The sequence below is a fragment of the Misgurnus anguillicaudatus genome, chromosome 6 (genome assembly GCF_027580225.2).
Source record: "Misgurnus anguillicaudatus chromosome 6, ASM2758022v2, whole genome shotgun sequence".
NCBI lineage: Eukaryota > Metazoa > Chordata > Actinopteri > Cypriniformes > Cobitidae > Misgurnus > Misgurnus anguillicaudatus.
In genome coordinates, this window is record NC_073342.2 from 420,790 (window position 1) to 437,993 (window position 17,204).

Below are 17,204 nucleotides of genomic sequence, written 5' to 3' on the forward strand. Positions count from 1 at the left end.
GAGTTATGCAGTATGTGTGTCATGAGTTTACCATGAGATAACTATTACAACCCAGCTGTGTATATACACATAGTTTCATGTCAAAGGTCACAGAGGGTCTCAGTATAATGAATAGCCTAGAGTCAAATAGGTCATGGGACAGAGACACTGGTCTGAGGAATGTCATGTGGTTCTTCAACAAGCCTGAACAGATACATATTGTTTTAAGCATGGAGGGGAGTGAACCAAAACCTATATATTTACCAAGCCATGGCTCAGAGGGTCAGACTGATTTTGGAGGATCCTCCCAGGACCACACTCTGGGTCTGGGGGGATTCACCAGGGCGGCCTCGGCTTTTTATTTGTCCGGAAAATAAAAGTCTATCTCTTGAAATCAAAACCTAAGACTGAAGATTGTTTCATTTGAGGAAAAGGACAACCACAACATTATCTTAGAAATATATTGTAAATAATAATGTGCATGTACATAACAAAAACATTTAATCATAAAACATTCTCGTCAGGTCGTCTTTCTTTGTTGTCTCTGCAAGCAGCGCCTTTAAACCTTAGAGGTTTCTCTTGGTTGCCTTTGTTTCCTGTCCCGAACACCGCCTTTTAAACATCTGGACACCACTTCTTCCTCTCCATGGTTCCTCTTTGTTGCTTTAGGATCACCTAAATGGAAACATCCAAAAAAAATTATTAATCATACGATCACACTTTTATATTTAAATGTAGGTGCCTATGGCAAACATGAACAATTGTGTATATTGGATAGATAATCAAAAAGTGGACCCACAAAGCATACAGTACTTTATGTAAGCATAAAACATCTGGTCTACTGTGTTGTTGCATTCCTGAATGTGTCTGGCTGTGCATTATAAACAGTGTTAATTCTTCTTTGCATCCTCAGCTATACTTAAAATGAGTGCTATAGGAGGAATAAATGCAAATGTCTTGAAAATTATACATTTTATTGTTAGAGATATCTAAAGATAACAGTCACCCAGTTGCTTACCAAACTGTGTTGAACAAGTGCTTGCATCAGTGTTCGTGTAATCGAGTAAATTATAACCTTATTAAGTATAACCTTAAAATGTATAAGTATAACCTTAAAATGCAGTCTTCTGCAGAGAGAAATAACCAATAATAACAAACCTTCAGACACTGTGGATAAAACCTATCAAGTGCAGGACTTTAAACACATCACGTGTCTTTACGGCATAAACACAGATAGTTCACTAAACACTTAGTTCTGTCCTAGTTTACGCCTTAGTCCTCGGTCTAGATCTCACCCAAACACTGTAAACGGAGCAGAACAGAAACGTTAATTTGTAAGTAGAAATGATAAGTGGACCCAGATTTGTTCCAGAATGTATTCAATGAAATTAACATGGCCTGCTTTGTCTAAGATAAAGGATAAAATGCCCTGTTAAATAAAAGACATTTTAAAAGGGTTGAGTTGTCTGAACCAAGTCATCTTGTTGCTTTGACGTCTTTGTTTTAGTTTATCTTTACCCTTCTGCTTGTTAACAGCACACATCATCAGTAATGTTCAATTATCACTTTATGCATTACTTCATAATTTTTTTAATGTTAAACACACCTTCAGGATCGTCAGTGTACTTAAATAGATAAGACTGAGCAGTGTTGATTTACCACCAGGTATTTTGATCTGTAAATGAAATCAGTCAAAGCAACAAGATGACTGTCTGATGACTCTAATGAGTTAAAGGATTACTCCTCCCACCAAAGTGAAAATTGACTGATTATTTACAATCATGTCATCCAAGAAGTTATCTATTACTTTTTTAACAGTACACAATCAGAGTTATATTAAATAATCTCCTGGTTCTTTACATTTATATATTGTATTTATATTTTTGCTTTATAATGGCTTTAATGATGGATGGATATACTTTTGAGCTTTGAAAAACATTGATCCCAGTCAAAGTAATCCATATATAACACAGTGGGTTCATAAATGTCTTCCAAAGCGAAACAATACGTTTGTGAGAAAAACTATTCATATTTATAGCTTTTTGTGATAGAGACAAGACATTTACAAAGTTAAAAAGACAATTAAATATGCCGGCACGTGTTTTTATCGCATTGGATGTTATGTATCTCATGACTAGTCGTAATATGAATTGTGATGAAACACAGTAGAGACACATGAGAAACAATGCGATTGAGTTGTTGTAGTCTGTTTACATTGCATATGCATCGTAACTCGCTTAACGCTTAAAATATAAAGCCTTTCTCACAAGCCTATCATTTCGCATCAGAAGACCCACTAGGCTATATATGGATCACCCCAACGATGGACGGATGCACCCCTGGAACTTCAAAACATTGATGCCCAGTCAATGCCATTATTAAGCATTGAAGAATCAGGACCAGTGGCGGACAATGACTTATCCTCCGAGGGCGCACAATGCAATGTGAAGCTTGGCCCAACATGTATGTAGCCCGTCAAGTGTGTGGTTCGTCATTTTCAAAATATGTGTTAGGCGTATCGCATAAACGCATGTGAATCACGTGTCATGCCAAAATAAGTGCCCGCTGCACACACGCCTGAAGGGTCCACGATAAAAGATACCTGCATCATCTCATGCGTAATCAGAGTTTACTGTTAAAGGAATGTGTTGCGTGTATTTTGTGAATGTGACAATTTGTGAATGTGTGAATGTAACTCTTTTATCATAAACGGCTTTGACGCGTGTGCAGCAGGCACTTCTTTTGACAAGACAAGTGATGCACATGGTTTACATGACGCAACAAACACATATTTTGTGAACACGAGCAACACACATGACACTCTGAACACTTATTTTGAATTTGCACCCCTCAGAAGAGCAGTCACGAGCCGCCACTGGCCAGGACAGTATTTAATATAACTCTAATTGTGTTTGGCTAAAGAAATAAAAACAAACATCTTGGATGACATGGGGTTGAGTAAATAATCCTTCAAAGCTAAAAGTTTATGTAAAAATTATAATTGTATCATTTACTCACCTTCATGTTGTTATAAACTTGCCAAAAATTCTTTAATCTGATAAATGATGTCAATCATACAGTTGATTGTACCCATTGACTTCCATAATAGGATTTTTTTTATTGAAGTAAATGAGCAGCTGTGTACTTAACATCATTTATCAAAATATCTTGTTTTGTGTATACCCCAATAAAGAAACTCGTGCTGGTTAATAACATAAACAGGGCCTGTGTGATCCCTAAAGCACAATGAAAGACATGTAAAGCTATCTTACCTTGAAATAAAATTTGACACGGACTACTGAAAATCTAATGAATGAAAAGACAAAAAATAATATATTACGCACAAATGTTCAGAACAACATTGCAGTATAGTGCTTAGTATAATGTGTTTTAAATAAGTAAATTCAACTTACATTATTTGTATAGTATATATATCAGTACAGTGACATGCACAAGTTTGGGCACCCCTGGTAAAAAAATTCTGTTAATGTAAACATTTAAGTGAGGGGAAGATATAATGATCTCCAAAAGGCATAAAGTTAAACATGAAACGCACATGATTACCACTGTATGTAGTCCAGTGCTGGCATCGTCTGAAGTCCTTGCAAGGGCCGATGTCATCTTTCCATTTGTGTTAGGTCATCTGACAGAGGCACGATCCAGACTGCAGCTCACATAATTGCTAGTAGAAATGGAAAAGCAAATTGAGAAAATTTGCATGACTGCTGTTCATAGCTTTTTAGGTTATTTATAACCTGAGGCAAAGGTTAGTGAATGCAATTATGTGTATGCTAGACTTAGAGCTGTTGCGTTTGGTCGATAGACTCGGTGGTGTCAATTTCATTGTCGATAATTAGTCAACATAAATATTGTGTCATCATGACAAAAATATAGCCTTTTCCCCTTTGACATGGCAGATTTAAATGCAGATTAACATTCACAATGAGAAATATCTGCAAACTGGACTGGAGAAGAAATCAGGGGGCTCGTCACTATCAGCTATGAACATTCACCAGCATAACAAAACAGCGTGTAATGCAGTGCTTCCCAATCCTGGTCCTCAAGCACCCCCTCCCAAAAACTTATTTAAAACACCTGACTCAAGTTATCAGCCTCCTTCCTAAATGTTAAACATGTCTCCCTAACAAGCTGATGAGTTAAATGAGGAGACATCTGAAACTTTTTGGGAGGGGGTGCTCGAGGACCAGGATTGGGAAGCACTAGTGTAACGCACTCCTTTATAATCTTATCATAAACAAAAAAATACACGTGTGGTTTCTCGAGAGAGAAATCACGAATAAGCAAACTACAGATGCTACAAAAAACCTACCAAGTGCAAGACTTTAAATATGTCATGTCTTTATGGCATGTGTGTGAAAGCACACACAAATTCAAAAAACTATTGGCAGCATGAATTAACCAAAATCAAATAATCCCAAACAACTCCCGGATGTGTACTCTGTATTTTTTCCGTAATATGTGTGTGAAAAGGGCTACAGACATTAACCATTCATTGAAAGCAAATTGTCCATTGAACCTTAAATGTCCTTGTCAGTATCGGGAAAGCGGTCCTGAAACAAATATCCTCGTCGTAAGAGATGTACGGCGTACTGTCTCGACTAAACATATGGAGTCCTTCTTTAGGATCTCTGACTGCCGCACTCTGATGTTGTTCACCTGGCGTGTAACACCACAACCCAAATTGTCTTCATTATCCCAGGCACCTGCACAGAAACATTGAGAACACAAGCTCCAGGGAAGCTTTGAGTGTGCGTCTTACCTACACCTGATGTAGCGTGTACATGCCGGGCGATGGAGGCCCCGGTGATCCCAACATAGCATCCGGTCTCATGAAAGGGGAGAAGCAGTTATAAGTGGAAATCTCAAAAGCCTGAGGCAATGTGGGGGGAGAAGTGCTGGCTCGTGTCTTCACTGTCGGTTTGCTGGCATTGGAGAGAATCTCATCTGGATAGATCGCATCCTAGATGTCCTTTCTCCGATAAAACTAATATAAGTATGCTGAGTAACAACCACATTTCTCAGCTCTACACAGGGTTGACATTGGATGCTTTATTATTATAAAATGCATTCATGTGCACTTTACCAATACTGTACATAGTCAACAGCTTCCAGCTATACACTTGGGATCAGCTCCTGATGCCTCTCATAATGCTGTGTTATAATTTATTGCAGGGTGATCTTGCTGAAAGGATATTTTTATAAACCTTTACAATGTGACCAGATGTTACCTGTTGTGAATAATTATTTTATAAACCTTTACAATCTCACCAGTTGTTACATGTTGTGCATAGTTATTTTATAATCCTTTACAATGTCACCAGATGTTACCTGTTGTGAATAGTTATTTTTATAAACCTTTACAATGTCACCAGATGTTACCTGTTGTGAATAGTTAGTTTTATAAACCTTTACAATGTCACCAGATGTTACCTGTTGTGAAAAGTTATTTTTTTATAAACCTTTACAATGTTACCTGTTGTGAATAGTATTTTTATAAACCTTTACAATATCACCAGATGTTATCTGTTAGCCATTTCTTATAAAACCATGTGAGCTCTGTAGATTCCTCTTAAAACTTAAAAAGAATTAAGTCTTTGCAAGTTTGCAAATTAATTTCATCTTGGTTTAATACATATTAAACTGTCTGAGGTGAACATTTACTTAAAAAAAAAGTCGCAAGATGGCGACTGTGTAACACTCATGTGGCGGAGCTCTGCTTTAATCTTATAGTTAACCTAAGACTGAACATGTAAAAGGGCATAAAACATTAACATCAACGCATTTATTGATCTGAGCAAGTTTTTCTAACTTTTCAATGATTGCAATGGAAGAAGATAAGAATACCACAGCTGCCATGCACTCTTACGCGAGGAAATCGCTGGATTCTGCGCTCAAAGGAAATTATGTGCCGAATACCTCAGGATTTAAGATTCCCTTACCCGAAACTCCTAAACCGCCTTCTAAAAAATCTAAAATGGGTGACAGAACGGCGTCGGATACCCAGATGGTTTCTAACTTGCACCTGATGGAAGTTTTGGAGAGAGTTGAAAAAATGCAGCTGGAGTTTTTGAATTGTATGGTGTCCATCGAGACTACCGTGAAGGAAAACACAGACTCGTTAAACAGTGTGACAGAAGCGATTGAGTTTATGAACAACCAAGTAGAAAAGTGACAACCAAGGTGAGCTCATTACAAAACAAAGTGGAATCGCTCGAAAAAGAGAACTGTGTGCTACGTGACAGATGCGAGGAAATGTACGCGTATAAACGGAGATGGAATCTGCAAGTGGCCGGCATTCAGGAGCAGAGAGGAGATGATGTCCGGAAAATCCTAATCGACCTGTTCAGCATAGTTTCACCAGAGATCAGCTGACCAGCTCTCATACGCGGTTGACATAGCACATAGACTGGGTCCACGCTCTGAAGGTTCTCGCTCAAACCGTCGCATTATCGTTCAATTTCTCTCACGCCTAGGGTTGCCACCTGTCCCGGTTTTACCGGGATTGTCCTTCTTTTTAATAACCTGTCCCGGGAAATTTATCAACTCTCCCGGGACCCTGAATGTCCCGGTTTTCGAAACGCTATGTGAATATGAAATTTAGCGCGCGCACGGCAGAGAGGGAGACCTTGCGTCTGTGTGTGTGTTTGCCTCATTTAGCGCATGTAAGACAGAGAGCATCCTGATTGGGCTGTGTCAGGACATAAACCAATCAATTGTCAGTGTGGGCGGGCTTTTATCTCTTCTCTCGAACCGAATTAATCAGTGTATCTAGAAACAGGACCGCCATGGCAGAGGGAGAGTGCCCCAAAAGCGAAAATATAAGACACATTTTACACCAGACTACACGAAAGTGTATCCCTTTCTTAAAAGAGTTAAAATCTTGCATGGTGTAGAGTTTGTAACAGTGACTTCAGCTTTTCCCATGGTGGGTTAAATGATTGTAAAATACATGTTGAGGTGAGTTCAACAAGTTTAATTTCATGTGCATATTTGCTAGTTGCTATTTAGACCTGTTTAAAGTTGCAATGGAATATAAATAAAAACAGTTTACATAAATAGTATTAGCAGCTTTAATAAATTGTAAAAATGATTTACATATTTTAACATAATGAACAAATAATTGGGTAAAACTTTACAATAGGGTTCATTAGTTAACACATGAACTAATAATAAACTGCACTTATAGCATAAAGCAATTTTTTTATCTTTGTTAATGTTAATAATACATTTATTTAAATCTTGTTAACATTAGTTAATGCACTTTGAACTAACATGAATAAACCATTAACAGTATTTTTATTTACTAACATTAGCAAAGATTAACAAATACAGTAACAAATGTACTGCTCACGGTTAGTTCATGTTAGTTAATACATTAAAGAATGTTAACAAATAAGAATTGAAAAAAAAGAGAATTGTAAAGTTTTGCCAATAATTGCATAGGCCTATAGAAATATTATGCTATTGGGGGGGGGGGCTTGTGAGCAAACCAATTGGCCGGGTCATATATGTCCAGGTTTTTTATCAGACATGGGTGGCAACCCTACTCACGCCACGTCCGAGACAAAATCTGGAGGGATGCCAGAACCGCGGCCGTTCTCAAAGAGAGAAAAATCAAAATCTTTGAAGACTTAACTCAAAGTACCAAAGACGCTAGGAACAAACTCTGGCCTCTCGTTGAACGTGCAAGGAAAGACGGGAAAAGAGCAGGATTTAGAGGTCCCTTCGCTTATATTGATGGCAAAAGGATTTCTGCAAAAGACCAATTAGACTGAACGTTGTTATTGCATCCTCACAGAAGGCTTATTAAAACTTACGACTTCGGTTACACTCACGGGTAGGCACGATTTGCCTTTGTCTTTATTTCTTTTCCAGAAAATAGGTTTTGTGCTGTTTGCACCCACTCATAGTGTGGTTTTGTTTTTCTTGCGGAATCTTGAACGCTTTTTTACATGCTTAATTTTTAATACAAGCAGTTATTTGATTTTGGGACTTATGGCTTTGACAGTGATCATAAATGTGGAATATTCACACGTGGAGCATCCTTTTACTGTCATAGAGACTGTTTGTTTCTTATGCAATAAGACATTAAAACCATTGACTAAAATATGAATATAAAGAAAGGACAAACATAAGAAACAAAGGAAATCTAAAACGAATAATAATTCATGCCCTTGTTATATTGTTCTATATTATGCAGCAGAGTCAGGCATTTTGGCACAGTTTCATTCTCATATAGTGTTCTAAGTATTTCTATTATCCTGTTCTATATCTAGTTCTTCAGGTTTTATATACACTTGTTTATTTTTTTATGTCTTTGTCTTTATTTTCTTTTAATGCCGGGGGTTAAAAAACAATGTTAAAAGGAAGGCTTTATTTTTGTTTTCTAAAAGGCACAAAGCTGATTTCTGTTTCTTCCAAGAAAGTCATTCCACTTCTGAAGTCACCAGGTTTTGGAGATCACAATGGGGCAATGAAATATGGCTATCACATGGGTCAGAACATTCTGCTGGAGTAGGGATTTTTAAGTATAACTTTAATGGTAATATTTTAGAAACTAGTACTGATCCCTCAGGGCACTTCCTGCTAATGGTACTTGCTATCAACCAATTCACTTTAGTTATTATCAACATTTATGGTTACAACTCTGTTGCAGAAAACAGTACTTCCCTTAACACATTAGATCAAAAACTTTCATATGTTTTAAGTAAATATCCTACTGCCCTCCTAATTTTAGGTGGTGACTTTAATATAGCAATAAATAACATGTTAGATAGGCACCCTCCAAGGAAATCAAACTCTTCAAACTCCAATCTTATAGCTTTTATGGACAAATTTGACTTAACTGACATCTGGAGAGAAAAGTATCCAAACTTAACACAGTACACCTGGTGTAACAAAGACTTTTCGAGGCAATCCAGAATTGATTATTGGCTAATTTCTAAAACATTATGCAAAAATGATATATCTGTTAATATTTTAAACAGTCCTTTATCTGACCATAAAGCTATCAGTATTCGTATTGATTTATCTCAAAAGGGTACAATTAATACTTCTAAAGCATTACTTTGGAAATTAAACTGCTCCCTTCTTAAATATGAAGAAGTTAAAAAACAAATTAGAAAATGTATCCAAACTTACTGGGAAAAGGCTGAATCACAAAAAGCTTATGGACGTAATTGGGAGCTTTTTAAGTTTGAATTAGGAAAATTTCTAAGAACATTTGGAAGCAATTTAGCAAAACAAAGCAGACTAAAGGAAGATGAAATTTTTTCACAACTGTCTTCTTTATCACTTAAGGAACCGTTGACAGATAACCAAAAACTTGAATATTCTAATTTGCAAAGTAAGTTATATGACCTATATAAAGCTAAAGGAGCCTATGTTAGAACCAGCAAGAAATGGCTCGAAGAAGGAGAGCAGAATTCAGCCTATTTTTTCAGACTAGAAAGATCCAACGTGGTGAATTCCTCTATTGATTGTCTTTGCATAAATGATAAAACTATTGATAATCCGAAAGAAATAGCATCCTATTGCTCCAATTTTTATAATAATTTATACACCTCAAGATATTGCGAAATCTCGGCCGAAGAAGCTTGTGATAATAACTTAACCCAATCAGATATTCTACAGGCTATTAAAGGCCTAAAAAATAATAAGAGCCCTGGATGTGATGGCTTAACATCCAAATTATACAAGATGTTTGCTGATGACTTATCTCCCTTTCTGCTAAAAGTATTTATGGAAAGTATTGAACAGGAGGAACATCCCCCAAGCATGACACAAGGTATCATCACCTTGATACCCAAACCCAACAAAGATAAAGAATGTCTAGACAATTGGAGACCAATTACCTTCCTAAATAACGACTATAAAATTTTAGCTTTAACTTTAGCCAAAAGAATTAAAGATGTTCTTAACTCTATTGTTGATGAATCGCAATCGGGCTTTATGGAAAACCGTCACATCACAAATAACGTAAGGCTAGTCCTAGATCTTTTAGATTATGAGGATCTCAGCCCAAATAACAGTTACATGCTCTTCTTGGACTTCTACAAAGCCTTCAATTCGCTTGAGCACAATTTCACGTTTCAAGCTCTTACCAAACTTGGTTTTGGAGATTCATTTTGCAGAGCTATTAGGACTTTATACAAAAATAACAATAGTGTGATTAAATTAAAATCTGGAACATCGCCTAGATTTAAATTGTCTCGTGGAGTCAGACAGGGCTGTCCCATATCTCCATATTTATTTTTAATTGCTTCTCAATTTTTAGCTTTACATATTACCAGCAGTAATTTAGAAGGGATTACGATTGACAATACACACATTATTATCAGCCAACTCGCTGATGACACTACCTTATTTTTGAATGATGCCTCTCAAGTTCCTTTAGCTTTAAAATGTATTGATTCTTTCTCTAGAGCTTCGGGTCTCTACCTAAATATTAACAAATGTGAATTAATGTCAATTAAAGGTTGTAATGTTCCCTCTATATGCAACATTCCTATAAAGAACAAAGTTAATTATTTAGGAATTGTAATCAGTAAAGACCAAAAAGAAAGATATAAACTAAACTTTGATCCCCTGATAACAAAAACTCAAAGAAAACTCAACTCTTGGCTACAGAGAGATTTGTCAATAAGAGGAAGAATTTTGCTCTCTAAAGCTGAAGGTCTATCTAGACTTATTTATGCAGTTCTTTCCTTAGAGGTTGATAAAGTAACGTTAAAAAAGGTTGATAGCATAATAAACAACTTTGTTTGGAAAAATAAAACCCACTTTATCAGAAAATCAGTACTGATGAATTCAATTAAACAGGGTGGTTTGGATTTTTTAGATTTCACTACTCTAAACAACACATTTAAGATTAATTGGATTAAACATTTCCTAAAAACCCATCTTCTCTCTGGAATACAATCCCTAACTTTATTTTCTCTAAACTTGGTGGCCTGGATTTTCTTCTACTTTGTAATTATGATGTCACAAAAATTCCCATCAAACTCTCTAATTTTCATAAGCAGATGCTCTTGTCCTGGGCTCTAATATGCAAACATAACTTTTCTCCACACAAATATTACTTATGGAACAATAAGAATATTCTCTACAAGAACAAATCACTTTTCTTTGACAACTGGTTCAAAAACAATCTTGTATTAGTTGGACAACTTTTCAACTCGCATGGCAGACTCTATAACTACTTTGATTTTTTACAGAAATACAAAATTAATATAACAGCTAATGAATATGCTATTGTTTCTAATGCTATTCCCTCTGGTGTATTTTTGTTAATGCAAGGATCTTCATTTCCATGGCCATGTACTTATTGTTTTGATTTAACTGACACAACAATTGGAGGTATATGCTTCTCAGTAGAGCAGCAAAAAAAGAATTATAAAGTAAGAGCTCTCTTTCAGAAAGAATTAACTACAATTCCTTATGTAATACCCTTTTGGAATAATGTTGTGGAAGATATACCATGGGAGAAAGTATGGTCTTTGCCTCACAAGTATCTGCTTACCAATAAAGTAAAAGAAGTAACATTTAAATTAGTTCACAAATGTTACCCGTCTAAATCCTTTCTTAGAAGATATAAGCCAGACATTGAAGTTTCCTGCTGTTTTTGTCACTCGTCCAAAGAAGATGTTATACATTTCTTTTGGCAATGTACATATACTGAGAAATTCTGGACAGAAGTCTTATTGTTTATTCAATCTTCTTTCATTAGTGATTTCTCCTTTTGTCTTAAAGATGTCTTTTTTGGATTATTTGATTGCTTGAAAGAAAATACAGGCAAATTTTATATAATTAATTTATGTTTCCTACTAGCCAAATTCTCCTCGACGCTCACGCTGTACATGATGCGCCGCTGCTCGCCGCCAGCTCTCATTGAAAATGAATGACTTCCAGCCACTTTGACGCTCTCGCCGGTGGCGGTCTGAATGCACAGTAATAGGTGTGTTCGACTTCATGTGGTGCTGCGCAGACCGATCGGCGGCTGACTTGAAGCAGTGCATTCTGGTTAGTACTTTTGTCCGACTTCAGCTCACGCTGCAGGCACGTGACTGTGTCATATGGTTTTTAAGTACCGCGAGAGTGATTCGAGATCAGCCGCCTGAGTTAGACAGCGCAGTTCGCGAAGAGGAGCTGCACGGGCTGTAATGACGACACAGCTGTTTCACCATTGGTCGGATTCACCACATGACAACAATCACGTGTTTCGTGCTTATTTTCACACCCTCAGTTCCACAAATGCTCACAAATCTGTATTTTTATAACAGTTAAAGCTCTTTTCATGTAGTCGCAATGTTATATTGTGTCATCTTCATCAAAATAAAATGGAAATACAAATGAAAAAACGTAGACCCCACTTCATTGGTATTTAAATAATTTATGCTTATTTTTAACTTTATTCTTGTAAAAACAGATGATGTCAGCCTCTTCAGTTCCACTCATGCTCATACACGGACATTCAAAACAGTATAATTCACTTTTTATATAGTTTACATCTTACAAATCATGTTTATTGCGATAAAGCAAGCAAACGGCACGTGATCAGCCATGCCTGACGTTAATGCCGCAAACTATGGGAGCCACAGCGCGTCCGACTTCACGTCTCCGTTTTCAGCTCCTCCTCACCTGCACGCTGCTAATCTCGCCGATCGGTTACATCCAGCCGCAGCCGATGTCGAACACACCTATTAGGCTTGTTTGAGATGAGCTAATTCTGGGCAGAATCGATCACCGGTGATATTTTTTATGAATTCATGTAAATTTTTGTATTGGTGTTGAATTATTTGTACTGTGAGCTGTTTATATTTCACACAACAGAAACAAATTTGTATAACCACTAGACTAAGATTTATTCATCCCAACATTTACTAAGTAACCTTTTCCAGTAACGAACAGTTCACCTTCGTTGATTCTCCTTATAAACATCTTTATGTAAATGCATTTATTGGTATTTAAGTTGCACTATTTAATCCGCGATAAAATCCGTGAACGTGATCTCTGCCTCTGCTGACGTTTGTAGTCGACCGGACGGCGAGATTGGTGAAGTGTCTGACTTAAAGGATTTCTTCATCCAATTGAATTTTGAATATATTTTTAAATTGTGTCACCTATGTAGTAGAACTGTGAAGTTATTTTAGAAATTGGTGCCTTCTAGGCCGAGAAAAGTCAGAAAATGTGGTTTTTGGCTCATGTGGATGAAAAACACCAAGTCCCAGAATGCATTGCTTCGCTGCTCTACCAGGCCACTCCCTAGTCACGCCTACCGGTTCGAGACGGCAGGAGGGAGGGATATTCAACTCGGCTAAATACAACTTTTACAGACACGTCTGCAACGATTTAGTTGATATATTATTATAAATTCTACCTTTTCCACATTGAAATGATGATACGTTGCGTTGTAACGGGATGTTCAACCAAAGTTCAACCAAAACCGGGAAAGGATAAGCAGTAAGTTTTCATAATTTGCCGCGGTGTAAACAATGGCTGCGGGCTATCAACCACGCAAAGTTCAGAGAAGACAACGATGCGGTAAAATTGAAAAACCTGAGGGTTTGCAGTCTCCATTTCAAGCTGGAAGATATCGAACCCAATGTACTCGGAATGAAGCGAAACACGCTAAAGGACACTGCAATTCCGTCCATATGTACCTTCACAGACACGACGAACAGCCGGAGCCATCTGGTATCAAACGCATTCGTCTACGTTAGAGGTAAGACTTTTGCTAATACTCGTTTCTGATCACACAGTAGCCTTTACATAGTGATACAGTTGTAAGCAGTAAAGTTAGATAGACAATGACATATAAGTTGTCTGTTCTCAACATAAAACAACTGTTAGCTACCGAGCTACTTCTAGAGTTTTACTTTACCACGCAAGCCTGTTGCTGTAAAGTTATTCGAGATAACTGCAGATACATTTGCGAGATGTACATTATTAATTAAATAATATTTATGCTTGCTACACGTACCATATTCTTATTCAGACTTTATTGATAAGGTGGTGTTGATAAATTCAAAAATTACATGCAAAGTCAAACATTCAGCTGTTATTTTGGTAAAAGTAATGCAAAAGTATTGTTCTGCATTTACTCACAGGTTTCCGGAAGAAGATGCAGAAGAAGGGGAAAAAAAGAACAATGAAATCCTCCTTGCATGGACCAGAACAGTGTTGGTTTGTAATGTGGGAGACTTTACATTGGTCTGCAAGGTTCAAAGTTACTAATTGTATTATCTTTCATAGGTCTGTCATAAATCATATGTGGTTTTCCTGTGCAACCAGTAAGGGGGAAGTCGAGGTAAGACATTTGATTCTAATTAGTTTCTTTTTTTAGGAAAAAAGATTTTTCTAGACTTATTGATAATAATCATATTTTCATGCAGGTACTGAAATGCCGGTGGAAGTCCATTCTACACCATATATTGAACATAATATTATTTTACTACTCTTATAATGTTAGTTCCGGCACTACAATGGTACCACACTGCCCATAGCTGTACATATCTTATCTATATGGTTCTTGCTGAATATGAATATTTATTGTGTTTTTCTTATAATATATTCTGTTTATACACTACATCAATATTATTTATACTACTATTAGGTTACTGCTACTAACTCATCCAGAAGGCCATTGACAAGACTCAATCCAAACATTGTGTTCAAAGTGCCAACGTCCTCAATTGCCCTGCCACAGCCTGCGCTGCCACCCAACATTGCACCAGTGCCTAAACCATCAAAGGAGGCTGCCACGACTTCTTTCAAAAGTCGCTTCTGAGACTGACACTTTCTAATAATAATAATAATCATCATCTCTTCCCTGAGTCCTATTGCTGTGTCTAATCAGATTCTGCCACCACTCTTTATATTTTTATTATTATATACTGTGTATATTTATACACTGTGTTTTTATATATATTTTTTGCTTTGTTTTTATTTTGTGCAGGACATTTTTAGATGTAAAATATGTCAATGTTTATTTTAATGTGTTCTTTTCACTGGTGACACAATATTTTTCCTTTGTGAATAATAAAAAATAAATTTCTTCATCTAACCCTGTCTTTTGTACACCAAATTTATACATTATAGACTTGTAGAGGCGCAATAATTACTGTTGCTGTGATTTAGCTGTCATTACTTACTTTACAAAATCATTTGGGTTAAAAATAAAGCCAAATATTATGTTTGTTACACAATTTAGACTTAAACTTTTAAAAAAATGCAAGAATGCTTTCCTCAAATTGCAGTCACTCTAATGTAGCAGCAATAAGGACTATAACACGAACCACAATCAATGTGAGTTTTAACTTTTTATTAAAAAACATAAACAATTCACACTTATAGCTCATCCAGAGCTTCATCCGTTTATTTATAGCCGCTATAATGTCCGTGAGGAGCTGGATATCTAGGTCTGATGTCCTGGACAACGAACACAGGCAGGTAAAAACAAGTCGATGTCCTTTCCCCAATCTTTCGCCTTGCAAAACTCATTCCAAGAAATGACGATAGGATGTAAGTCGATTGTCTAAAAACAGCAAGCACGACGTTAGCAATGCAAGCTATTTTCACATACAATAGGCTAACATAGGTGTAAATATAACAACCATAGCTCAGCTGACGGACGTGAAAAACAAAATACTCACTTTATACCCATGCCTCCGTTTCTCCTTGCAGGGTTCAAGAAGAAAATGCCATCACTGAAATTCGCGACAGCAATATGATTCTCTTTCGGTGTCTATAGGCGCACAGCGAGAGCGCTCACACCACCAGACCGGCACCACCTCGGCTACAGCAGCCGCGGTAGCAGCCTCTTGTTCCTCAATCATCCGTAACTGTTCCTCGTTGTATTGCGGCTCGTACAGGTACCACGACCATCAGATTCGAGCAACAGCGAGGCGCACAGCGAGAGCACGTAAAACCACCAGACCGGCCCCACCTCGGCTACAGCAGCCGCGGTGGCAGCCTCTTGTTCCTCGATCATCCGTTCTGCTCCTCGTTGTATTGCGGCTCGTACAGGTAACCACGACCATCAGATTCGAGCAACAGGTCATCCTGAGCAACAAAATCCCCTTCTGCCATCCGTTTTCAAAACTACACTCTGCCGTCGTGGTTTGTTTTTCTCTGCTTTCTCCACAAAGCAAGATCCAGGCTAGCTTAGCTTAGAGAAGATTAAAGATGGCTGACTCTTGTTTTGATTTGGGCTTTTCCGAATAGACTCGCAGTCCAACCCCTATGGGTGGGGAGAAAACATGCGGAAGTAGCTTCTAATACTGGCTGTAGTCTTTGCCTCTGGCCAAAATCTCCTCCGATGACGCAAAAATCGTCATTTTGCGTCATCGGAGGACTTTTTTGCACAACTAGAATACAGATATCTCTCCTCTCACAGGGACATGAGGTAGGGAAACACGGTCATTCAGAAATACTGCCAGGTTTCTACTGATACAAAGCTGAATGCTAAATTGGTGAAGTATTCCTTTAAAAGCTCTTTTTTCTAGGGATGCTCCGATCAGGATTTTTGCAGCCGATACCAATCACCGATTTGTAATCTTCGTGATCGGCCGATACCGATTCCGATACCGATTTTTTTAAAGCTGATATGCAAGCTCTTTGATGACTGTAACTGTTACAATCTTTCTAAATAAAATAATACCACGGATGTTGCCTTTGTTATATTACTTGCAGTAATTAGGTATATTATTGTTTTAATAGAGACTCAAATAAATAAGCACAACAAATATTTATTCTGCAAAGAGAAATTTAATATGGCTTTAAAAAGGCTTATGTCTCCTAAAAGTACTGAAAATAAAACACTTCACAGACTTTACTGTATTAATTAAATATACACGCATTCGTATGAAGTATAAAAATTCTTTAGTCAAGAGCAGAGTAATTTTATTGAGAGATGAATTAGGTTACTGCAGCTTTAAGACGTGAGAGAGAGATCGCTCTGTTCACGTGCACTGATGACAGGCTGCTGTGTGTGTGGGCGGCGGCTGAACGCAGACAAGCAGCTGTGAGGAAAATAAAAGTTTAAACGCTTAAAACTTTAAGACGCATGCAAATAAGAAACTTTTGGCATGAGGATGCAATTGTCCGTGATAGATATGTGTTGTATACGCTGTTTGATGGGGATGTGAAACGCCTCGCGCTGTTTACCGGAGCGCGTCCTCATAGAATATACGCATATCTCTGTA

General features: G+C 37.3%; 1 long non-coding RNA gene across 4 annotated transcripts; it reads right to left on the bottom strand.

Annotated features, from left to right (window-relative positions):
• Nucleotides 1–426: 426 nt before the first annotated feature.
• On the bottom strand, nt 427–5,474 carry LOC129434363 (uncharacterized). 4 transcript variants are annotated; one of them, XR_012369850.1, is made up of 6 exons: nt 4,764–5,474; nt 4,517–4,656; nt 3,536–3,661; nt 3,252–3,285; nt 1,138–1,281; nt 427–654 (listed from the first exon to the last, which is right to left on the bottom strand). It is a non-coding gene; the product is annotated as an uncharacterized lncRNA (long non-coding RNA). The 4 variants fall into 4 exon arrangements; XR_012369849.1 differs by having other exon boundaries at nt 4,760–5,473; XR_012369851.1 differs by lacking the exon at nt 4,764–5,474 and having other exon boundaries at nt 3,544–3,661; nt 4,517–4,735.
• Nucleotides 5,475–17,204: the final 11,730 nt, after the last annotated feature.